This window comes from Dermacentor variabilis, chromosome 3, assembly GCF_050947875.1.
Source record: "Dermacentor variabilis isolate Ectoservices chromosome 3, ASM5094787v1, whole genome shotgun sequence".
Taxonomy (NCBI): Eukaryota; Metazoa; Arthropoda; class Arachnida; order Ixodida; family Ixodidae; genus Dermacentor; species Dermacentor variabilis.
Window position 1 is genome coordinate 177,197,322 of NC_134570.1, and position 25,410 is coordinate 177,222,731.

Consider the following 25,410-nt stretch of genomic DNA (forward strand, 5'->3'; position numbering starts at 1 on the left):
CTGTTTCAACAGGCCCTTCGTGAAGACTGCATGTTAGAACAAGTCAAGATCTATGTCGCCACATCTTGGCCTGCACATAAGATGCTCTCGAGCGAACTTGAGCCTTTCTTCGTGGTACGTGAAGAATGGTCCATCGTTGGCAACCTGCTCCTGCGCGACGAACGAATCGTCGTCCCTTTGTTTATCATACAGCAGGTAATCGCTGCTGCCCATGAAGCTCACCCTGGTATAGTTCGAACGAAAGCGTGGCTACGAGAACTGTTCTTGTGGCCTGCCATGGAGAGGCATTTGGAGCTTTTTATCCATGCAGTATAGGCACCCTGCAATGCAGTTTGCAGAACAGGCCGTGCCATCTGGCGGCCGAAACAAGAAGCGTGAAGGCGTTCCAGGCAATCGCGCGCACGCGGAGACCCTTTGCTGCCATTGCCTCCGTTGTTCAGCGTGTGCTTTTAGAGCTTCTGTCTTTCGCACCCGAAAGAGAACCTGTGCGCCTGTTGAAGGTCCGATGGCGTCATTGCACTCGTGTGATCAGCCCCCTGCGAAAGCAGTGAAGAAGAAAAGTGGCCGGAGGTACTGCTCTCTAAAAGACTGTCACAGTCGTGAAGGAACGCCAGGCGTAAGGCTGTACGCCAGGCGTAAGGCTGTGTGTTTTTAGTGCAACTGCTTATGATACCTTCACGTGAAGTGGGAGAAGTGGTACACAATGGTCATGTTTTTCAACTACCTAGTGGTTTTCTACCATTGTCAGCTATGTATAAATAAATCTAACATTGAATGTTGCACAGCAGGAGTACAAAATCTGAACTGTTTTCTTCCATCACGTGTGGCAAGCAATCTGGCACTACATGCAGATCCCAATGAACACGTTTTATTTTGCTGCAGCAGGCAGAAGCCAGCTGGAAAAAAACTTCTCAAGGCCTAGTATCGCCTCTTGCAGAAAGGAGTCATCCCTGCCAACATGAATAGTTAGGTGTTCTTTCTTCGAGCAGACAAAAAAACATTTTTTTACATTCAGCAAGTACATTAAAATTTGCACTTGGGTGTAATATCTGTGCGACTTCTTAAGTTTCGGAAGCGGCGTCCTTTCCGTAGTATAGATGGCCGAAAGTATTGGTCGAGGCCGTCAACCGACTTGAAGCCGCAATGCAGAACCCGCGACATCGCGGGTGTTGGTGGTCTCTCACTGGATGCTGACAAGCGATAATGGCAAATCCAAGAGTGAAGGTTGCTGCAAACGTAGCAGAAAGATGTCCACAGAAAAAGCTAGCGCGTTGCACCGTTCAGAAGCGTTGAAATCACGGATGCGCGACCCACGGGAAGCAAACTAGGCAATGCAAGCACGGCGGCAACAACGAACCTTCGTGTTTGGCGACACCTCCGTTGGTGGCGCAGATGGCAGCGCGCTGGTGGCGCCGCCCGACGATTGGAGGGTGCCTATATGCCAGATGGCTTAAAAAAGTACCAAGACTGCTGCTACTCCCTATCAGCCAGTACCCCTGCCAGAGCCTCCATAGCAGAAGCTTGCTGTTGACATCGTCGACCCTGTAGAGAGCACCACATGACTGCACATACGCCATTGTGCTTATCGACTATTTTTCCTAATGACCAGAAGTCCGAATCTGCAGCGAAGTTTCAACCCGCACCGTCGTAAGCGTTTTGCTTCATGTGTTCTCCCGTGAAGGCTATCCGGACGTGGTGGTCTGCGAAAATGGGCCCCAGTTTTCATCTATGAAGTTCATTGAGTTCGCCAAGGATCGCTCCATCCGCCTTGTGCACTCTTCCGTTCACTACCCCCAAACGAAAGGACGGACATGTCGAGCGGTTTAACCGGGGCTTCAAGAATTTTGTGCGGGTCGCCATGCTGGAACAGCGCCCGCTTCGCCAAGCTGCAACCGAATTCATTTATGGGGTTTTACGCGCCAAAACCACTTTCTAATTATGAGGCACGCCGTAGTGGAGGACTCCAGAAATTTTGACCACCTGGGGATATTTAACGTGCACCCAAATCTAAGTACACTGGTGTTTTCGCATTTCGCCCCCATCGAAATCCGGCCGCCGTGGCTGGGATTCGATCCCGCGAACTCGTGCTCAGCAGCCCAACACCATAGCCACTCAGCAACCACGGCGGGTAAGCAGTAACCGAGTATTTGGACATAAATCGCTGCACGCCACATGCCACTACGGGAGTTGCACCGTCTGTTCTCCTACACGTACGGCGACCGAGAACATGCCTTGACGTTGTGGGCCACCCATCACCAGCTTTCTTGAGCAATCCTGTTTCCGAACTTCATCGTCTGCGCCAACGAGTTAAGAGCAAGTAAGACTACAGCAAACAGTACACAGACCATAGCAGGGCCGCGAAGAAGACAACAGTGTCTGTTGGTGATTACATTAGAATAAAAAAACCTGGAATATCAGTAAGGCCGACCTCACGTTTAGCCACCCGAGGAAGGTAATCCGTCAGTAAGGTCCATCAACGTTTCGGCTTGATAATGAACGAACCTGGAAGGCGTCGAAGCTATCCAGGGTACCTGCAGCTTCAGCCACGTAGAATCTGCAGCATAATGCTGTTTCCGAACCCGTGACTCCGTCGTCGGCATCTCAGCAACCCAACGTTTACGTCTCAGCAACTCGAACCGAAGCCTCACCAGCTACGCCCACGCTACGAGCTCCAGCGCAAGCTGTGTCGGATGACCCTGTGCTTTAACATCGGGTCCAACCACCGAGGAACAGAAAGCCTCTAGATCGATACCGGGGCCACATGTAGCTCGTGTGCTAGGTGTAGACGGGTGCAGTGCCAGAGAACTTGAGTGCTGCACGAGCTATGTGCACACGGTTGCGTGTCTCTACGAGCGTTTATTTGACTTTGTTGTATTTCTTGTTCTAGGCCATGCTGTATAGTTGTTCCATACAGTATTATAGCGACGAGCACGACATGTATGGGAGAAGATATTTGTAATTTTTTGTAAATCCTGTATGGCTGTATAACAATACTAATGTACTAATTACTACTTACCTGGTTCTTGTAAGGAGTGGCATATGTATATATCAGTTGCACTTTATGTTTGCCCTTCCACGCTGCCAGTGGCGCCAGTGTTGTCACCTGTATATATACATGCCTCTGAATAAAGAGGGGCTACTGCCGTTGCGGCCATGACTGTCTTCGTAGTTCCTCTGCGGCTTATGGGGCGTTCGATTGCGACTAATATGCGTAAGATGCGGGACGTGATGGAGCGCTGCGACATTATTCAAGCAGGGGTAGTAATGTTACTACTCGATCTTGAGATAGCGTTTGATTATGTACCTCACGGTACTCTGTTTGCCATCCTAGACCACGTTAATGTCGAAGCTATTATCAGGCATGGGTAGCTTTGACGTGTCGCGACTGCACTTGGCGTTTAATTGTTAAATCAGAACACCTAGGTGTTCCTCTGGAATATTTCAAAAATAACGATGAGTATTCGCAAGAGCAAACTAGAGTAAGACAGGTGAAAGCGAGCCGGCGGAAAGGTGGGCATCTGTTATTGTTTGCAACCGCTACAGTTTGCAATCTATTCTTGTCGAAACACTCTAGTATGTAATTCAGGTAGTTCATTGTTCAAGGGTAAATATACAGAAGCTGTACCGAGTCTTCGCAGTATTTGTGTAAACTTGGATTTGGGAACGATGCAGTAGCACGAATTAGTTAAGAGGAGTTAAAGACGGTGATTTGGGAATGACGCACCTGTTTATACGACAGGTCAAACACCGGTGCTTATTTTTCCGTGACTTAAGCGATCCTTTCTTGCGCATAGTGTGCGAAGTGAGGCTAAGGAGCGCGTTACCTGGCTTTATCGTTCGTACAGAGAGCATGCCCGGCGCTGTTTGTGCTTTTTTTGGAGAAGTTATTTTATTTATACGGTTCTTGTCGGTGAGGTGTTCGAATGAATACCTTTCTTTCGGTGAAGCGTGCAAAACGGTACATATATGTATGTGATGTAGTTCTCCGTGTTCCAATGTACAGGCCCGTATACAGTGGAGGCCAAGGGCAAGACGTGCTTAATCGGGTGAAAAGAATGCAAGTAACACCAGGGACCAAACTTCACACGGTTACATTGCCTGTAAAAGCGTTTCTAGAAGATCGTGGTTTTCTCTTACCCTGGGGGTCACATTGCTTCATTTGTAGCAAAGCAGAAACTATAGATAATGTATTTCTAGATTGTTGGGAGGGTGTCTTCAGAGGACCATCAAGAAACAATTTTTTTTGTTAGATCCACAGGGTATTAAATATTTATCTATAGGAAACGAAGATGGATGGCCGTTGCGTTTTATTATGCTAGTTGGTCTCTACTGTCTATGGCACGTCTGTATGTCGGGATTTCATTGCAATCCGGATGCTCGGCTCCCACGAATATACTTTCTAGGATGCATGTCCGGATTCGTATAAATTCAGAAAGACCAAGAATGTGTACCCACGTGGCAGTCGAGGGTGGAACCCTTGACCACGTTCAAGAAATTCTAAATAGTCAGCCCGGCAAGGCTGATACTTGGCGTTGAAAACTTACTATTTTATCTGGCTTTCACATCTGTCATTTGTTGTTTCATATAGTAGTACAAGAAATGCAATAAATAAAGCGTCCGTAGCGTAATGTTTTCAACGTAGAGCTTTTGTGCTAGAAGTACTGTGTTCCATTCCAGCCGGCAGATAGCTTTATTACGGCCCTTATTTTATTGCCAATTACAACGTACTTCACTGAAAACAACAAGTTTATAAAGTCAAAGAGACTCTTAAAGCCAGAAGGGCGAAGTTTAGGCAAATTCATGCACTTCGCATAATTCCCATGCTGGCTGGGTAAAATACTCGCAGTGTGCATCCGCCTGACTTGGAGTCTGTGTTTCGTCCCTACCTTTAAGCAGTGTTGCGCATATTTAAAAAAACTTTATCGACAAAAATTTGCAGCCATTCCATTCTGCGAATGCGGGCTACCAGCGCAGCGGAGCTGTAAAAAAGCGCCCAGAGGTCGACGCTAGTGCCAGAGTTCCCTCTAGTAATCATTGCACGAAACTATGTATCGGGTAGCTTCTTGGCTTTCGTCCTGGTACGCCAGGCGTCAACATATACCTTACTGGTTTGCTTTGCTTGCTCGCAGAAGGCGCGGAAGCTTTGAGGCACGGACATTGAAAAAAGATACAAAATTCTGAGAATTGTCTTCCAATTCGTAAGCATTGTCTGGTTCGGCTGCGATTTCATTTTTGCTTACTAGTTTTCCCACGCTTATGCGTGCCTACACTTGGACTTTCCGTGGCAAAGAATGCTCAGCTTTAGTGGACAATTGTTTTATCTTGCCCATTCAATGCTATCGTACCAATTGAGCCAGAACGCCGCGCGCAAGCGCACCTCGATGGAGCCGAGTGATCGAAGAGCTGCCCAGTAGCCCGTGAGGCGTTGCGTGATGGAAGAGTGTATCGCCGTGCTGCCGTGCCACCTTCGTTGTTGGTCTCGCAAGCTTGCGTTATTTGCGCGTTCCTTGTGCACGCAAGCTTTCGTCTGCTCTCTGACTGCGCTTCGGTAAGGCCCAGTGAGAACACTCGTAGCGCCTCTGCGCGCTCGCTTGCCCACGAGGTGCTCGTAACTCGAGTGACACTCAGCAGCGTCAATTGGGCATTGGGCCACCTGAAAACCTTAAGTTGGTCCACACCAAAGTTTGAAGTTGGCCCACCCCAAATTTAAGTTCGTCCACCCCTAGATATGAACTTGTGTCACCCCCAAATTTAAGTTGGCCTGCTACCAAATTTCATATTCGCCCACCCCAAAATTGACCTGGGCCTACTCCAAGATTTGAACTTAGCCCATCACCAAGTTTAAGTGGGCCTACCTACAAATTTCAAGTTGGCCTACTTTTAAATTTCACCTGACTCACGTCCAAATTTCATGTTGGGCCACCCCGAGTTATAAGCTGGCGCATTCCCTAATTTAACTTCGCTCAGCCCCAAATTTGGTCGCCATTTATTCATGGTGTCGTTTTCAAGGCGACCAAATAAAGTTGTTTCTCTCTCTTTTGCCCATTTCTAGCTTTCAAGTTCACCTACCTCCAAATTTTAATTGGCCAAGGTTAAAATTTAAAGTTGACCCCCATTTTCCCCATGCCCGAATTACATGTTGGCCCACCACCTATTTGAAGCTGGGTCACTCCACATTCCAAGTTCGCCCACCCCCAAATTAAATTTTAGCCAAATCAAAATTTAAGGTTGGCCCACCCCCAAATTTCAGTCGGCCCACCTCTACTATACGCTTTTCCATGTATTTTCTAATTAGCCCTATATATCACTATGGGCATTCTCTTTTTCAAGCTAAGCTTCTACTGGCTGACAAGTTTAGATGGCGATATGGTCACGCCAAAACCCAGTTGCTCCCACAGCAAAGCACCCGTGACAAAGGGCGGTTTTATGAGTTGACAGCCGCCCAGTCGCCGGAGCGTGAGTCAATAGCAAAGATTCCAGCTGCATAGGCGCGCGCTCATGCCACGCGCGCATCCAGTGAGAGTGATTTTCCTACAGCCGGGTAGAAAAAGGGCAGGAAAGGATTTCGCGCGTGCTGCGCCGGCTTCGTTTCTGTTCACATCAGTCTCGGGAAACGGATAAGATGGCCACGCGTTGTGCGTTCGCCCTACGAACGGGCAGAGTTCGACGAGCGGCGGCGAGAACTCGCCCGTGAAAGGGCTCGCCGTTGGTGCGCTGATCAAGCCGTTACAGCCGCGCGAGCCCACGCAATCCGACAGCAACGAGAGGAGAAGATCTTGAGATGAGGGAGCGGGAGGCCGACTCAATGCAGCGCCGTTACCTGTCGGTTATGCAACCTTGGCCAAGGTCAGGAGCGCGCAGGACAAGCCTCGCTTAGCCCCGTTTTCCGGTACGGAGAGGGTTAGTAATTTTTAATATTGTTTTGCTTAAAATTGTTCGTTCTTGGTCAAAAGCGACCAGTCATGTTCATGCGCACTATCATAACGTATTAGTGTGCTTGTAAATTGCGTATTTTTGCGCAGATACAAGGTGTTACACCTCTCGCGTGACAGGGCAGGGCATCTCGCCAATCAATACTTACGCAATAAATGTCATGAGACATTCCACTCTGTGAAGGTGGATGACCAGCGAAGCTGTTTAGCACAGGACACAAAGGTGATACGTGGAGCTCGCAAGCGGAGCGCGAAGTCACCTTTTTCTCAAACGCTCTCGTTTCAAGAACCCCATGATCCTCGCTCTTTTCTGTGTGCTCTATTTCGTCATAAAGCACACTCCAATATGCGGCTGCTATTGGTCGCTGCACTCGGCTACACCACGGCCGCCGCGAGGTGCCGCCACGAGTCCAGTGGCTAAGCGCACTGCGGCTCTGTGAGGACAGCCGCGTTTGGCTTACGTTTAGCGCGGCGTAGGCACCAAATCGGCAATTTGAACTGCGCGCCATGGTGACGTCTTCGCCATAGCCTTTGCAGTGCAAGGCATTGAAGGAGAAAGGGGAGCACAGCTGACTCCATCTTTGATTGCCGATAAATCCGCTTCGGCTGAACGCATTGCAGGACTTTTTGCGGCAAAGTGGTTCTGAAATAGCCTATCTTCACTTCATATGTCTTTCGCCACTTCCATAAAAAGTGGTTCAGGGCCCTTTAAACTCTGAATGGTTTTTCCTTTCGATTGCCCTTAACCACGAAAGTGTTTTATGCCTGGCTCCACCATCAACTTCATGTAACGGATGTCACGTCGGCGCGAACGCGTAAATTATGCTGTCACTTGGCACAGGGTAACTGAAGATGTTTCCGGCTCCCTGCGGGAGCCACAAACAGTCACTCTATACGCGTAGTGCGCGCCGATGGGCGCGCCACTGGTGGCGGTCTTGCGCAGAACACACGGGAGAGGAGCCAGGCGCGCACCGTAGTTTGTTGTGTCGTTGATAGTGCTTCTGTGTCTTATTCATGTTTTCAGAGCAAAATAGGCAGCACCCTTCGCATTTGTGGGGTGGCCAAAGCTTCAAGAAATCTCGAAGAAGAATTGTTGCAGGGTGGGGTGCTCAAATACCGGCGAAAACGTGCCGGCGATACGGTTATAATCATTCCCCGCAAAGCCTCATCAGCGGGAACAACGGTTGCAAACATGGATCGTCGCTTCGACGGGAATTTCTTGTTCTCATCTTTTCATTTGTCTCGTCGGTGTTTTTTTTTCCACTCGATCAAAGTCACACGCGTAAGCGACAAAGTTCGTTTGCAGTGCAGTATGCGGTTTAAAGGCATTGGGCTAAAGTTCGGAATGCAATTGGCCGCTTATATTGTTTTCCACTTCTTTACCGCGTTGCGCTAGCTAGGCAGCACGATTCAATGTGCACGTGCACATTGAGCTGTATGTTAAAGCTGTTGAAGTTTGCAAGAACTGAAATTGTTGGTTTTATGCGGCGCGGTAAATCCTCGCACTAGCTCTCGCGCACTTCATGTTTTTACATTTATATTATGCGTGACTTCACACATGTTTAACTGTTGCTAGTTGCGCTATGCATAACTCTTGTTGATTCTTTTGAGATGCGAAGTTTTCACCCTGCCTCGCTTGTAGTGGGCATAAATCACGCTTTGTCTTATCGGAATGGTACCAAGGAAGTGCTTCTTTAACAGCTTTATTCTTTTCGCCCGAGCACATCTTAAATATTGTGTTTTTTGTGGAAATGTGTTTAGAAAATATGTAGTTCAGGGCGAGAGTTGCTCACAGTTGTTGCATATGGTATCTTTGTTTCATTTTTCGGTGAAAAGTTCGCGCCACGTTTGGGAAGTCATCACACCTCAGTGCTGCCTGAGCAGACTTAACACGCTGGACGATTTGTTTGTTTAACAACGTAGTCCTTCTTGCATGCGAATTTTCCGCTCAACTGAATTCTTTCTTTTTATGCTTACGCTGCAGAGGGCTAAAACTGGCATTGCCGCTAGCGCTCATGTACTTTGACTGGCGCTGCTCTGCGTTCAAGTATATCATGTGGTACCTCTCTCTAATAATATAAATATGTACTGAAAAATTAATCAGACCTTAGCTTTGTACGTTTCCAAGCAGCTCCCCTGGGGAATTAAAAATTGCAATGACTGCAGCGGAAACGGCATTTCATCGGCATATACAGCAGAATTGCATCGGCGGTACAGCACTAACACGCGCTTTTATTAACCCATGCGTTCGGTGACTTCGTTGACTAGTGTACGCGTTTCCATCAATAAATTCGCAATTACTCTTCTTGATGCGGCTTCGACTGCCCTTATTCGGTGATGTCACATGTATTCATCGACAGAAAAATCAGGACGGCATGTGCAGACATCGCACCGTGCGGATTTGTGGGATATAAGTCTGCACTAACGACGGGTGCTCATTATTGAGGTACAGAAGCAGCATTACGGCAAAGGTAGAATAAAAAAAAGAACGATCGAGAGATCGCATTACTCAACAAAATTGATCGGCTGGTTAACATGAGCTCCACTTTATGTAAATGGGGTTCATGGCGTTTGGCTGCGGGCGCACCTGGCGCGTATGTGGACCATGTTGTCCCAAACACCAGTAACATCGTGTTCCTACATGCTCCCACAGAGGTCAGCATCGTGCCTACACTTGTCACCGCAGAAGCAGCAATCTGGCACCCAAACAAAGGAGAAATCGCAGCCGCGAACTTCAGCCATCCTTGCTGCAAAGGGTTGTCGTCTGCTACTGCTCCCGCGCGCACTGTGGGAAGCGCCCGTTAGGTGGCAATCAGTGGCGCCTCTATAGGTGGTGCACGAGGCGTAAATTGACCTAAAGTCCCTTAATAATCGCAAAGTACCGCCACTCTTTGAACTCTGCCGCCGCCGCGCGAACTCGTCGCCTCCTCCTCGCAGCTTGCGCGTCCTCCCCCGCAGCAACCTGTTTCGCCCCCGTTATTCTGCACGACGATTGGTCTTGGTACCGTTGCCTTGCAAACGCGCGGATCTTACCTTCTTCTCTTTTTCTTTTTCGTTCGCGCCATTTTTCTCCTGGCTCGACACTTTAGCTCGGCGTAGCGATCGCTGTACGCTGTGTTTCCTGCTCTATGAACAAGGATTAGGGAGGGTTAAGGTGGGTACAAGAGGAATAAGGTCGATTAGAGTAGAATAAGGTAAGCTATGGTTGATAAAGGAGGATTAAGACCTATTAGGGTGGATTAGCATAAAATAAGGTGGACTAGGGTTGATAAAGGTGGATTAGGGTGTATTAAACGGTACATGATTAAGATTAAGGATAAAGATTAAAGATTATGGTACATGAATAAGGATTAAGGTGGATGAAAAAGGATTAAGGTGGACGAAAAAGAATTAAGGTGGATTAGGGTTAATTAAGTTGAATTAGGCTTGATTAAGGAGCATTAAAACCAATTACGATGAATTAGAGTGCATTAAGGAGCATTAAGGCGCATGAACAAGCACTAAGGTGAGTGAGTGAGTGAGTGAGTGAGTGAGTGAGTGAGTGAGTGAGTGAGTGAGTGAGTGAGTGAGTGTGAGTGAGTGAGTGAGTGAATAAACTTCTATTTGGTCCAGAAAAGCGTGATAAAACGCGCACCCGGCTAATCCCACGACAGGACTGACAGATCTAGTCTGCCGGCCCGATCGCGGGCGCGCTGGACGGCCAGGATTTGGTCCTCAAAGACAGGACTTCGCAGGAGCGTGTCCCACTCTTCCTTAGTGAACTTCGGACCCAGCGACCCGCACTCCCAGAGCATATGAGTCAACGTAGCTACCTCACCACAGGCCACACAAGAACAATTCGGATAAATCTCGGGATATATGCTATTAAGGGACGCCGGATTTGGGTAGGAGTTCGTTTGCAGAAGTCTTAGTGTGACCGCCTGCGGCCTGCTTAGCTTGGAGTGAGGCGGGGGAGAAACCCTTCTCTCTTAGTAAAAGAATTTAGTGATTTCGTTGTGTGTGAGAGGAGCGTCTCTGTGTCCGGGTAGAGAGTCGCCCGATCCGAGTGCAACGCGGTCGGTAAAGCCACGCGCAGCTCGTGGGCAGACTCGTTCAGGTTCTATGGAACCCCCTCAATCGCCCCGACGTGTGCAGGGAACCAAAGGATCGAGTACATAGAGGTGTTGCCGTGTTTGTCGCCTTTCATAATTTGAACTACCTGCCGGGCTACCCGGCCTTTCTGGAATGCCCTGATGGCGGCTTTCGAATCGCTATACACCCTGTCTCTCCGACCGTCTTGCATGGCGAGTGCAATGTCCACTTGCTCGGCCACCTCTGGGTTCGTCGTCCGGGCGGAATGACAGTTGATCACTTTGCCCAGCGTGTCAACGACGGAAACCGCAAGAGCCTTGCGGTGTCCGTATGCAGCTGCGTCCACGAAGCTTGCTGCAATTTTGTCCTTGTTTATTTGCTTTAGTATATTCAATGCTCTTGCCTTGCGACGACCTGCGTTGTGAACGGGATGAACGTTCTTCCACGATCTTCTCCCCTATTTCTCTGAGGATTTGGGTGTCTTCAGCCAAGTTCTTGGTGGGTGCGAGTCCGATCTCGAGGATACGCCTGCCGGCCGGCGTGGTCGACGGCCGAGTTAGCTCGGCCCGTTCCTGAGCCTCGGCTATCTCCTCCATAGTGTTGTGTATGCCTAGCCGAAGGAGGTCCTCTGTATGCGTTCTGACGGGCAGCCCGAGGGCTCTCTTGAAGAATTTTCTAATGAGGACATTAAGCTTTTGCCGCTCGGCTCTGAGCCAGTTGTGCATGGCCACCGTGTAGGTGAAGTGACACAGCACAAAGGCGTTGATGAGCCGAAGCACGTTGTCCTCCTTGAGGCCACGATGTCTGTTCGTGACCTTTCGGACGAGGCGAAAAGCATTGTCGGTTCTCGCAATTATCTTGCGCAACGCCGTGCCGTCGCCGCCGCGTGATTCTTGAACATACCCAGGACTCTGATAGTGTCGACCCCGAGTATCGGGTCACTGCTCCGAGTGAACAGGTGAATGTCACTTTCCGAGACCGGTTTCCAGCCCTTGGGTCTGCCGCCTTTTTCTTTTCTATAAAGCTGAAGCTCAGATTTGGTCGGGGAACATCTGAGTCCGGTGGGTAGCAGGTACTGCTCCGTGCGGTCTACCGCCTCTTGCATGGCGCTTTCCCCTTGCCCTTCGCTACCGCCGGTGCACCAGATGGTAATGTCGTCTGCGTAGATGGTGTGTTTGATACCTTCAATTTGGGCCAGGTTCCTCGAGAGGCCGATCATGCAGATGTTGAAGAGAGCAGGCGAAATGACTGAGCCTTGCGGCGTGCCCCGTGGGCCCAGGAGCACCTCGTCGGAGACACAAGTCCACGATCCGCAGCTTCGCTTTCCTCCCCTCAGGCACGAACGGACGTAGTTATATAGCCTGTGGCCTAGCTCGAGGTCTGCCACGGAGGCCAGAATGTACTCGTGGAGAACGTTGTCGAACGCTTTCTCGAGGTCGAGTCCGAGCAGGGCCCTGGTGTCTCTGGTACTGCTGTCCATGATTTGATGTTTGATCATATTCATGGCGTCCTGCGACGAGAGGCCGGCACGAAAGCCAATGATGTTGTGAGTATAGATGTTGTTCTCTTCGAGATATATGTTTAGTTCGTTGAGGACGACGTGCTCCGCCACTTTCCCGACGCAGGAGGTGAGAAAGATCGGTCGGAGGTTGTCCACGTTCGGAGCCTCGCCGGGTTGGGGATCAGGACGACGTTGGCGGTCTTCCATTACTCTGGGATGCTGCCGTTTTTCCACGTCTCGTTGATCTTCTCGGTGAGGTATGCGATCGAACCGTCGTCAAGGTTCCGCAGCATCTTCTCGGTGATTCTGTCGGAACCTGGCGCACAGTTCTCCTTGAGCGCGAAAATGACTTGCCTAATTTCCCCCACGGTGAAGTTTTCGTCCAATTCCGGACGGGCTGGGCCGAGGAAGTCGGGAAACCGGTCTTCCTCGTCTCCGTGCTTTTTGGGAAGGTATTTCTCCATGGGCTTAGTAACCAGCTCGTCACCGGACCAGGATGTGGTAGCTTCGTGAAGGGCTCTTGCGAGCGTGTCTCTGACTGACTGGATCTGGTGCTGCCCTCGTCAAGGAGATGTTTTAGCATGTCCCAGGACTTGACGTTATGCATCTGCCCGTCGATCGAGTCACAGGTCTCGTCGCATTGCTGCTTGCCGAGTATCCGACAGTGATCTTCGATGGCCTTTTTAATCTCGGAGATCTTTTTCCTCAATCTTCGGTTAAACGTTTGTCCCTTCCATCTTAGAAGCAGCCCCTGCTTGGCCTCGACCACATGGGCCAGCTTACTATCCATCTTTTCTACCTCCAGGTCACTGACGATCTTCTTAGTGGATGACTCGGCGTCACTCTTGATTCTGTCGCACCAATCTTCCAGTTCTTTGGGGACGGGTGCGCTGTCGTTGCCGCTGAGCTTACGAAAAAGGTCCCAGTCCGTGACAGTGAATTCCGTGGATTTACTTCGGGTGCCTTCGAAGCGGGTCTCTAACACATAATGGTCGCTACCAAAATTTATTGCGGTGTCACTCCGCTCGGCTCCCTCGACGTTCTTCACAAACGCCAGATCGGGGGTGGTGTCCCGGCTCACTGAGTTGCCGATTCGGGTGAACGCCTTGTCCGTGCTGAGCGTGAGGTCCATTTCGTTGGCGTTCTGCCACAGAGCCCGGCCCTTGCTCGTGTCGTAGACGTACCCTCGCACGTCGTACGGGGCGTTGAAATCTCCGACGACGACCAGGGGATGGGTGCCGGCCAGGTCGACGGACTTCTTGAGTATCGTTTTGAACTGCTGTTGCGAGTTCCTAGGATTGATGTAGATGTTGAGTATAAACACGCTGTTTCTCTGCTGGTTGCGTTGCCTCGTGTTGAGCACAACCTCCGTCATGACGTATTCGACCTTGTAACTGGCCACCTTCAGGTCGTGAGACAAGTGTGTAAGCCAACGTGCACACTCCCCGACCTTCGGCCTGCACGGAGACGGCACGATAACCAGAGAGGGATGCGGCAGAGACGAGGGTTTCCTGTAATGCTATTACTTGTGGTTTGTTAGGTAGCGATCTTAAATATTGCTGCAACGGAGCCCTCTTATTGGAGTACCCCCTGCAGTTCCACTGCCAAATTTTGAACTGCTCTTTGGAACTATCCATGATTAAATAAATTGTCTGGGGTACCTGCTGTAAGCACAGGTGCACGCAAGAAGCTCCCACCACTCTGACGTGCCGATGTGCTCGTAGCGCAGATTTGAGTCCCCGACGCGTTCGGAACAACGACCTGCATCGGAGTTACGGACGTATTATTTGGGATCACCAGACGCTCGAGGGTGTCCATGCGATGCGTCCATGCGCGCCTAGGCCTCTCCTCGGGTCCCCTAGGGCGACTTGCACCTGTGCTAATTCTTGTTGTAACTGCTGCACGCTCTTAGTGAGCGTGGCCAGCATGCCTTTGATCTCATAAGTCATAAGTCGTCCTTACTGGAAACTGCTCTACGCTTGGCGGCCCCGGCCGAGTCGCAGGCCGGAACTGGTGCTTCTGTGGCAGTCGGCGCCGACGCGTTGGATGTAGCACTCTGACTGATAACTAATTTCTTAATCTCTATCATTTCACTCGCCATCTTTCTGATCATTTCTTTTAAGTCCGCGTTTTCCTTCATAAGGCGCGCTACCTCGGCGTACCTGGCTTGCTCTGGAAGCGGGTCGGGTGGGCTCCGGGAGGATCTCGCGTGGGCGCCGCCAGCAACCATATCTGCCCACGATAGCGTCGGCTATCTCTTCCTCTGCTGGCCGGCACTGGACCCATACCGGGCCCTTGAGACAGAGCGGCTCCTGGAGCGGCTTCCGGATCTGCCCCCGGACATAGACCTGCCCCTGGTCCCGGATCTTCCCCTGCACCTGGAACGGCGTCCGGAAGGCAGAGAGGGGCTCCTGGATCTAGAGCTCCCGCGAGCCTAAGAGCGACCGGCGGCGGCCGGGACTTGTCACACGCCCATGGTTAGGGCCGGAGACTTGCTTCTATTGGCTCGGGATCGGTCCCCGCGCCTGCGTCTGACGAGGTACGGCATGTGGTACCTCTGCTTGCACTCCTTGGCAACGGTGAAGTGTCGGCCTCCACACAGCCTGCATTTGGGGTCGCACTTGTGTCGTTCGGCCGGGTTGGCGATGCCGCATCCCCTGCACATAGTTTCGTCCGGCGAGGGGCAGACGTCCGCTCGATGCCCGAGGCGGCCACAGGCGTAGCACACATCCACTTGCTTCCTATATATAATGCACACCTGACAGGTGTGCCGCCATACGACACGTAGTTTGGCACCTTGTAGCCGTCGAAGACCACAACCACGGTGCCCGCGCTCTTGATTCGTTTGGCTCCCAAGGCCAGCGGGTTCTTCGCGTTGAAAATCTTGCGATCGAGCTCCTCCGGGCCTTCACTCGGTGCGATGCCGCGGATGGCGCCTTTGCACGTAGAGTTGGGCGCTGCCTCGTACGCGTTCACCTCGTGCTGCTGGCCGTCAACAGCGATGCACTCGACCCTGACATAGAGAGTCGCATTCTCTCCGCTGGGGGTGCTGAGGACCATGATATTTTGTTGGAAATTCGGGCACATCGTGTCCGAGTCCCGCTTCGCCTGGTCGAAACCGACTGCTCTCTATATGGCCTCGGCCACAACTGTCGGCCCCACCTTGCTGATCTTCAGACCTCCCTTCGGCCTGACGATGATCTTCGCGTCTTCTTTGGGCAACGGAGGCATCCTTCCACCCCGAATAATTTTGGATTTAGCGCTGCTGCGCTCTCGGCGACCCTTTTCGGTTGCGTTGTCATTTGGTTTAGCGCCCGTAGAAATGTTACCAACTCGCTCGACCGGCGCCGATTTGGATCCGGAGCACCTGGCAGCAACTGTTTGCCATCCGGGATCCTTGGAAAATTCCTCAGGAGTCAGAAGCCCCCCTTCCACTTCCCATTCCATCACTGCAGACACTGACGAGAAAAGCTGGCGCCGCAACAGCACTTCGCCGCGCTAACACAAGCGCGGCTAGGGTTAGCGTCGCAGCGGCGTGGTCTGGACGGAAAAGGCGGATAAACTCGCAACAAGGCCACCCACCTTCAAGAGTCGGGTGTCTACGGGATCGCCACAACTTAAAGAGTCTGTTGGCACTAAAATAGTCGAACTGGACTAAAGTGGATAAGGGCGGATTATGGTTGATGAAGGAGGATTGGAGTTGTAAAGCCTACTGTAATAAACCCCAATCCAGCTAATCCTTCATTCACCTTAGGCGGTATTAATCCTCCTTAATGTACCCTAATCCATCTTAATTCAGCATAATTCACCTTCCTCCTCTTTCATCGACCTTAATCCACCGCAATCTTCCTTCATTCACCTTAATCCACGATAATTCTCCTTAATGCACCCTAATCCATCTTCATAGACTTTAATCCACCCTAATCCCCTTAACGCACCTTAATCCTCTTTTATCCACCCTAATCCTTCTTCATTCCCTTCAATCCCCCCTAATCCCTCATAATCCTCTTTAATGCACCTTTATCGACATTCATTCACTCTAAGCCTTTTTCAACGACTTTAATCCGCCTTAATTATCCTTAATATGCCTTAATCCTCTTTATGAACTTTAATTCATTTTAATCCAATCAGTAATCAAACATTAGTTTGTTAATCAGTAATAATCTCATATACACGGCTGCACATGCTCTGGTTCGCTTCCGGACTGCCTTCGATCACGTGATGTTTCCTGTAACTCCCACAGCGATCTTGAAACAGAGATCTAAGGCTTTCGCTTCATAAGTCACACACAAAGGGATGTGCCACAAGCAATACTAGATCAGACGCACAAAGTAAAGCATCTCATCATGTGGCACAAAAACTGTCTCGATCATAGAACTCGCCTCAAAGTTCCTTTTACATCATTATAGCCCGTTCGTAAGGCTTTAAGAAAATACCAACCTCCTCAAAAACGCGGCCTTAAGCATTATCGATGCTGTTATCAGCATTTCTCAAAATTTTCAACACCACTGGGGCGCGCGACTGGCCCAAAATAACACGCCTCCATAGAATGCTGCGTGCGGCCCGTCCGCGGGAGCCGAGGCGATAAAGCGTGCCGTGCGCAGCCGGCTGGCAAAGAGGATCGAGGAGGAAAGCGCCGCGAGGAGGAGAGTGTCGCTACTTTCAAATTACGAAGGGGATTTATCTTGACAGGGATTGCGCCGCGAGCTAGGAACGGTAAAGCGAAGTACTGCATGAGGACACTAAAGGCTCCTTTAGAGTAGGACTTTAACGGTGCGCGGGCCAGCGTGGCTTGCGGCCAGTCAGGCCTGGTCAGGCTACGCCGCTTGCGCTTCGCCAGCCGAAATGCCATCGCCGCTATACTACGACGCCCTCGTTGTCGGCTGCTCCCCTCGGAGCATGCACGGAATCAACCCCAACCCGCGCGCTGCTTTGAACGGCTGTCTGTAACCGTCGGCGATGTGGCGTGGGCACCATTTTTAATGCGAAGCATTTCTTGGCGAACATTTGCCGCTATGAAAGTATCTATCTTGCAGCCTACGGTTGATGCTCCCATGGCCGTTTCGTTAACTTGGTATGTACCAAAATGACATGGTATGACGAGTCTATGGCGAAGAAAAGTGATAGGTCATGAATTTGCATATTAAGATATTTGTATCATGTAGGACATGAAACAGCAGCCTACGTCTTGGTGCTCTCACGGTCGTTTCATCAACGTGGTATGCAGCAAAAGTGGCATAGTATGACAAGAGTGTATGCCAAACATTTTACTTAGATCGTGACATGGAATGTAACGACATGCGTATCATGTAAATCACGAAGAAGCCGCATACGTCTTGGTGCTCTCATGGTCGTTTTGTAAACTTGGCATGTACCAAAATTTGCATAGAATGACAAGGCTGTATGACGAGCATAAATGATAGCCCACGGCACGAACTGCATGACATGCGTGTCATGTAGGTCATGGAACAGCCGCCAACCACTTGATGCTCTCGTGGTGCTTTCGTTAACTTGGCAGGCTCCCCGCGCACTGCTTCCCATAACATTGATTCCGACAGGGCGCGGGACCTGCCGGTGTTGTTTTTCTTTTCTTCGCACAATGAATTGTGGGTCGGCGCTACCCATGTAGGAAGGAAATGACTACGAGGTAGCCTCACGTGATTCCGCTAGCCTCGGCAAGCCAATCTCCTCTGAAGCCACCCATCCCGCTCGCCGCGGCCTTCTGCGCGGTACATTTTGGGTATTAATAGGCCAACATCGTTGCAGGACCATTCGTGTTTGTTTGTAACGTAGTAACAATTAGTGGCTTAGTGGTGCCTTCCGTCAAAAGCATGAAGGCATGTAGGAGGTGTAACGCACGGGTTTCTGCTACAGACGGTGTCGTTTATCGCTTCAAATGCGTTGCTATGAAATGCTTTCAGACTGAGGAGCCAGACCCATGAAGGAATAATTTTCGAGAGTGAGAGTGAGAAAGGCAAAGAAAAGAGAGAGAGGTTAACCAGAGATTATCTCCGGTTGGCTACCCTGTACTGGGGGAGGGACAAGGGGATGCGATAGGTGATAGAAAGAAGGATTTAAAAAAATAAAAAAACTACACACACGCAGGTACACAGAAACTTTCTGTGGGCACTGCCACGCAGCCCGCAAAGGCGCTCCTAGTGTTATGCAGTGTCACCGCACAATCCTGCGTCACACAGTGAAGTCACAATCTGTGAGAAAGTCCAGTGTCCTTTAAATACCACAGCAGCGCCTTCACAGCCGATCGCGCTGATGTTCGCGTAGGCCAGTTTCCAAGGATCTTGTTTTCTGTCGTTGGGCCCTTGTCCAGTTTGTCAAGGGTGGCTGAGAGGACTGCTCTTTGCGGGTTGAAACGAGAGCACTGACAAAGAAGGTGCGCGATTGTTGCACCCGCAGAAGTCACAAAGTGGGCTGTTGGACATTCCGATAAGAAAAGAGTACGCATTTGAAGATGCTGCTCCAAGCCATAGGCGAACTAGAAGGGTGCAGTCGCGTCGTGGAAGCTCGTGCGGAATACGGAGCTTTAAATTAGGGTCTAGGGTATGAAGGCATGCACTTGTGAAATCGGATTAATTCAACTGAGCTAATGTCAGGACATGTGCAAGTACGGCAAGTTTTTTCACTGCGTCGGCTCTCGAGAGAGGAATGGCAACGCAATTGACGCCGTCATGGGCAGATCGCGCAGCTGCGTCTGCTCAATCATTGCCATGTATGCCACAGTGACTAAGCAACCACTGATATAGGATATCGTGTGCTTCGTCAACTATGCGATGGTGTACTTCTCTGATCTCTGCGACGAGCTGTTCATATGATCCATGGCACAATGCTGAGAGTACACTCTGTAGGGCTGCCTTTGAATCACAGAAGGCTGACCATGCATGGGGTGGTTCCTCCTGAATGAATCTAGAGCCGTGCGCAAGGCTACCAGTTCAGCAGCTGTCGTTGATGATACATGTGACGTTTCTTTCTGTATTTTGACGCATCTTGTTGGTATCACCAGAGCGGCAGCTGAACTGGCCGATGTGGCTGAGCCATCAATGTAAACTTGTACGCGACCACTGCATCACTTGCGCTTAGCACCGCAGTTGGTCGGCGCTGTCACCTCGAATCCAGTGCAGAATATGCTGGCCCGAGCGTGGTCTATTACTTCGTCAAATCAGCTGTTCTGTAGTTGAAACTCCGGTGCGGTTTATTTTTGCGAATTTATGTTCGGCTCTCTTGCACCTATAACGGAGGAGACAATATCTTTCGCGGCGTAGTTATTTGTCGCGTTTTTGCTTAATAAGGGTTCGATATGCGTCCTTTGTTGTCAAAGAAATAAATAACATTGCCCTGCACTCCAAATGCCGAAATCGTCGCCGTTCCTCGAGATGTACATGCAATATTTTGTGAGATTGTGTGGTGGGACGTCATTACGCGGTCGGGGGGGGGGGGGGGTGAGAAGACGTGCCTATTGAGTTTTCGTCGGTCTGTTGAGAGGCAGAAGGCATCGAGCAGAGCGACATCGTCGACTGGGCCCGTCTGCCGTAACAGTGGTCCGGCATGGCCTTAAATATGGTCGAGGTCCCCGGCTCTCGAGTCCATTGCTGCGCGCAAGATGGAACGAATTCTTTTAACACAGCGAAGCAGTCACTGGGGGCCCTGGACGCTCGTTTCATCGCCTACACATGTTTCCAGGGGCGAAATATATCTCATTGTTTCCCAGAATATGGCTCCGAACAATAAGAATTACCGTCGGAAGGACAGGCGATTTGCCTTCACATGTGTGCAGGGCGAAATGTTTTCTCGTTTCCCTGAAACCGTCCAGAAACGCGACCACTCGTCCTTGAGGTGGCCGTCTCGCGTGGTTGGGAACCATGCCAGTTAATTACCCTACGCCTTCGGTCGCTGCAGCATTGGTGCCCGTCTGCTGCTTGCTTAAGCGGCGAGTCGCGTGGTGGCTCGGTGCGTTACCTGACTGACAGAGACTCGACTGCTTCACTCACTTGAGTTACCTAGCTCAACCTCGGCGTGCTTTTGCTATGCCTACTATGTGCCGTTATTCCAAAACCCCGACAGCAGACGCAACCAAATCACGCCGACAAAATCTACCGCTTGCCTATCACCTCAGGGCCTATTTCGCAACATCCGATCCCTCAAATTTTTTTTACAAATTTGCTTCAGAGCTGGCAGGTGATGCTATCTCCTAGTGCTTTCCTCCCTCCATGGTGCGAGCCCTCTCGCAAGAGCCAACGGAAGAGCCAGATCAACGCCGGGCGCGGTAGAGCGCATTGGCCGCGTCCGGTTACTTTGGCTGCGCAGTGTGTCGAACTGTAGGCGCTGTTGTTCTCGCTAACGTGACGTAACTGCAGACTAGCGAGCACCGACAGTGAGCGCTTTGGTAGATCGCAGCGGAGGCTCCTACGTGGTGTAGCCTGGTGGCGGTGTAGGCCTTCTTCTGAGGTGACGAAGCAATTTCCAGACATCTTTGTCTTTCGCGTCCGATTAGCCTGTAACACCTCGTCACCTGCGGAGTGTAGCTTCAACATACATCAGCAGAGCTTACCCGCCACCAACTGCTTCGCTTGCGATGGCACCAACAAGGAAAACTTCTGCGCTAAAGGCGCGTTCATATTTCGATATTATCAGTGCGCAGGCGCGCTGGGCCAGTGCGTCGACCTATAGACGCTGTTGTTCTAACCAAAGGGACGTAGCGTCTGCTCGCGCTTACGATACGTCGAATTATACTGACGCATGTACTTGTTTGCCTTTTTCGGGCGACACGTTTCAGGCCCTAACAAATGTTATCCCACAGCGCAGGGCGCGCCTGCATGTATCGGAAGTTTCTGGAATGTTATCGATGCTTCTATCCGCTGTCTGTTGTCGCCCAACCTTGTGTAATCTGATCGCATGTGTGCGTGACGCGAATAATGTGGAACTTTGTAGAAGGCACGCGAGTCCCAGCGATTACTCTGGAACATTCGACTACTTATGTATAAAAGCGGACGCGCTTGAACCGTTGAGCAGATTTTCGACGATTGCCGACCGTGTTCGCCGCTATCGTTGTGCTATAAGTGTAGCCTGTTTTTGTGGGCACAGGTTCGCCCAATAAACGTTAGTTTTGTCTTTCACACTATTGCTACTGTGTTCTTTAACGTCACCACCACGTGACAGTATTTAGCCCTGAAGCGGTGCAGGAATGCAACGACGTCGACAAGCGATGCTCGCTTTGGTCCGGCGAGAGACGTCAGCGTAAAGCCGAAAGCCAGCGCGCGATTGCAACGCACGCTGCGAACTGGGCCACTTGCATCCCTGAAGCTGAGGGTGTCGAAATTCATCTCGTTGTCCATCACAGTACAGAGCCGGACTAACATGCTCGAACCTTCGCCGAGACGAATCTGCAGTAGGGCGCCGCTCGCCGACGCTAGGCAAACGTGCAACACGGCCGCCGACCCGCAAATCATGCGCAGTTCGCTGCAGCGGTACGTGAGTTCAGAAAGGAAACATGCAACAGCTTCTGCGAGGACACGTTTCCCTTCGTGTTCTACCATTACCTAGGAAGGACGGATCACTCATATATATTTTGTTGCATTTCCTTCCTTCCGTTTCGTTTTTCCTTGCCCTCTTTTATTTTTTAAATAATATTGAAATACAACATCTGTTCTTACACTTGTGCCTGGGACCTCTTTAGTTCGAAGGTGTGAAAAGGGTAATTCATGGGCGCGTTACAGGTCCCTCAACCCGCCACACGCAGTACACAGGGGTCGGTGCCATTCCGCTTGGACCCTTTCTGCGCAATCTTCGGGATCGGCGCACGGTTTTTGTCGACACGCACGAAAAAATGCACAGAAGGCTTGCCATAAAGAGATTCGCTGTAAAACTATAGAGAGAGAAGCAAAACTCCACCTTAATCCTTTCTCATCGACCTTAATCCACCGTAGTCGGTCTTAATCCTTCTGATTACACTTTAATCCACCTTAATCTCATAATCATCGTCAGCCTGGTTACGACCACTGCAGGGCAAATGCCTCTCCCATACTTCTCCAACTACCCCGGTCACGTACTAATTGTGGCCATGTTGTCCCTGCAACCCACCTAACTTTCTGCCGCCCTCTGCTATGCTTCCCTTCCCTTGGAATCCATTCCGTAACTCTTAATGACCACCGGTTATCTTCCCTCCTCATTACGTGTCCTGCCCATTTCTTTTTCTTGATTTCAACTAAGATGTCATTACCCGTACAAAAAAAATTATTGAGAAGGCATTGAACTCACGTTGGTCAATGTTGAGTTTTTATTGAGAAATTATTGAGAGTTTGTTGGAGAATTGTTGGGTTGAGTGTTGAGGACTCCTGAATATTGGCCACTGAAATTTAATTGAAACACCATTGGGTACCTCAATGTTGAATGATTATTAAGTTACTATTGAAAGTCCATTGTGCATAGACGGCCCGTTGTGTTCGTTTTGTTGAATGGTTGTTGAGTGACCATTGATTCTCCGTTGTACTGACGTTGTGATAGTTCTGTTGGCCTGTTGTTGAATTATTGCCACAGCACCGAAAAGCAAATTGTGGCACAGTTGAGAAGGCATTGAGATTTCAGAAGTCGCCATTGAAATATGATTGACGTTTCGTTGGGCTAGTGGATTTTTATTCATATATTGAAATTGCTTTGCCGTTCACACTTGCATGCCCCGGTGCCTGCTCATAACACAAACAAAATCAAAGGAGAGACTGATCAACTTGAAGTACCTTTATTTACACTAAAGATGCGTGCATGTGAAACATTATTGCAGTACATAAGGCACCACTACATCGAACCTGGAGACATAGGCTAGTACCTACAGCACCCTAGCAGTGTAAATACATCTGAAAAAACCTATACATATGAATTCAATCAAAACGATCATTTTGGTCTTCACTTTCGACTTTTTATGACTAGATGGCAAAGCGACTCAAAAGGCAGGGCTTAAGCATACCCTTGTAACAACCAACTTTGAACACATGAACACTTGAAGCTGCTTGCGTGTGAATACACAAAATACATCTGAATATGTTACGTTAAAATGTTTTGTACACTAACCCATCACAGGAAGAGCTGCAGCTGACTGTGAGAAGGCGAAATAACAGACTTGAAACAAATGACTTCACGTAAATATCTAAAAGCTTTATCACAGGTCTTTCACCGCGATTAAAACAACAGAGATGAGATTTTGCTAGTGAATCAGCCACATATCAACGGGTGTCTCTTGCACGACGCCAAGGTGTGTTTGGCGTAGAGCACTTTAGCACCTGGGAATTTGCTGCATGCGTGACCTGTGAGAAGGGAATGTGGACAGAAAATGGGATTACGCGGATTAAGAATCTGCCACACAATGCACATAACTACGCACGAAATAGAAGTACACACTTGCAAGTAAAAATTTGCGACTGTACGAGTGCCGTCGAGAAAAGGAAGAAATGGGTTGCTACGGTAAATTTTAACTAAAACACGCACAGCAATGTTTCACAGCGGGGAAAAATATTCCCGGCTCTCTCGCAGAACCAAAGACCACGCGACAGTGCATAGCGGATACCAAGCAGATAAAGATGCTTACTGCGGTAGTTTTGGCGGCGATAGGCGATAAGGTGAGCCCGTCGGCGGCTGTGTTTTTTGCCGACGTCGTCACCACACCTCTGTTCATTTGCGCTGCGTATCCGTGTACAGTCATCGCACGGAAGCTGTGACTAATCGGTTGGCCGTTCTCCGCAAATCCCAAAGAGGCGAAGTATATTTCGCGGTGCGCCGCATCATTAGCCGCAACCTAAATCGAGGCGCGCTTAACCGCTACGGCACAAAAGGTGATCACACTAACCGTATAGTATACGATGAGCCACTACGAAAAAAAAATCATTCTGATGTTCCACGTGCCATACCAACGATCTGATTATAATGCACGTCGTAGTTGGGGACTCCATATTAATTTTGACTTCCTGGAAATTTTTACGTGCATACAATACACAATGCACTAGCGTTTTTGCATTCCGCTCCTTTGGAATGGGGCCGCTGCAGGTAGGGATCGTATCCACGACCTCGAGCCCCAAATTGCCACGGCGGCCGCCATAGTTACGACATGTGTAAGCGTGAAGTCCAACACTGCCTTCCGGTACGAGTTGTGGTACAAGCGCAGCATAGCTGCACACCTGCTGCAAAATTATTTGTCGCGGTTCTCCTATAAGCTCGTAGTGCCTGCCTAAATACCTTGAAAGGCAGCGCGCCTCTCACGTATCGGAACGCGATAACAAGCGCTTAGACGGCCCACGTGAGCCCCCATGAAAGATGACGTGGCCACTGTACAAAATTATCAGTGCGCAGAGAAGCCGATCCTTATGTTCCAATTGTGTTTTCTCATAGAAATGAAGGAAACGTTATTAGACAGGAACAAATGAAGCAATGGAATTTTACGCACATGGGGCGCCGCTTCCTCTTCGCCTACCATTGTATCAAACGAAGTGACGGAGGCAGCGAGAGTTAATATCGCGCGCATTTGCTCCGGGGCATGCGGTTTGCTAGAAGAAAGTTTACGGTGTGCTTAACATCTCACGCTCGTCAATGTCAAAATAGAAAAGAGGCTACGTGCCGAAGAAAACGAGATTACTTACCTATCTTCAGAAGTGCGGCTGCGACTGTTTCGGGGTGCCCTCTCTCCAACAGGCATCATGACCTCTGCCACCCAACTCATCAAAACAACCAGGCTCGCACATCAGTAGAAGACTAGTAGCTGGGTGAGCCAACCACTTCAACGGATAAGCGTCCCACTTATCGTCGTTAAAGCATTTCACTAAAATGTGCATAATGATGTCCGAAAAGAAAAAAATACTTTCATCAAGAAGCACGAGGCGCGAACCACCGCACAACTGCAACCAAATAACT

General features: G+C 49.9%; 1 protein-coding gene across 1 annotated transcript in view; it reads left to right on the forward strand.

Moving 5' to 3' along the window:
* LOC142574924 (arylsulfatase B-like) overlaps window positions 1–25,410 on the forward strand; it is a 151,943-nt gene that overhangs the window by 97,630 nt on the left and 28,903 nt on the right. The gene's annotated exons all lie outside the window — the stretch shown is intronic.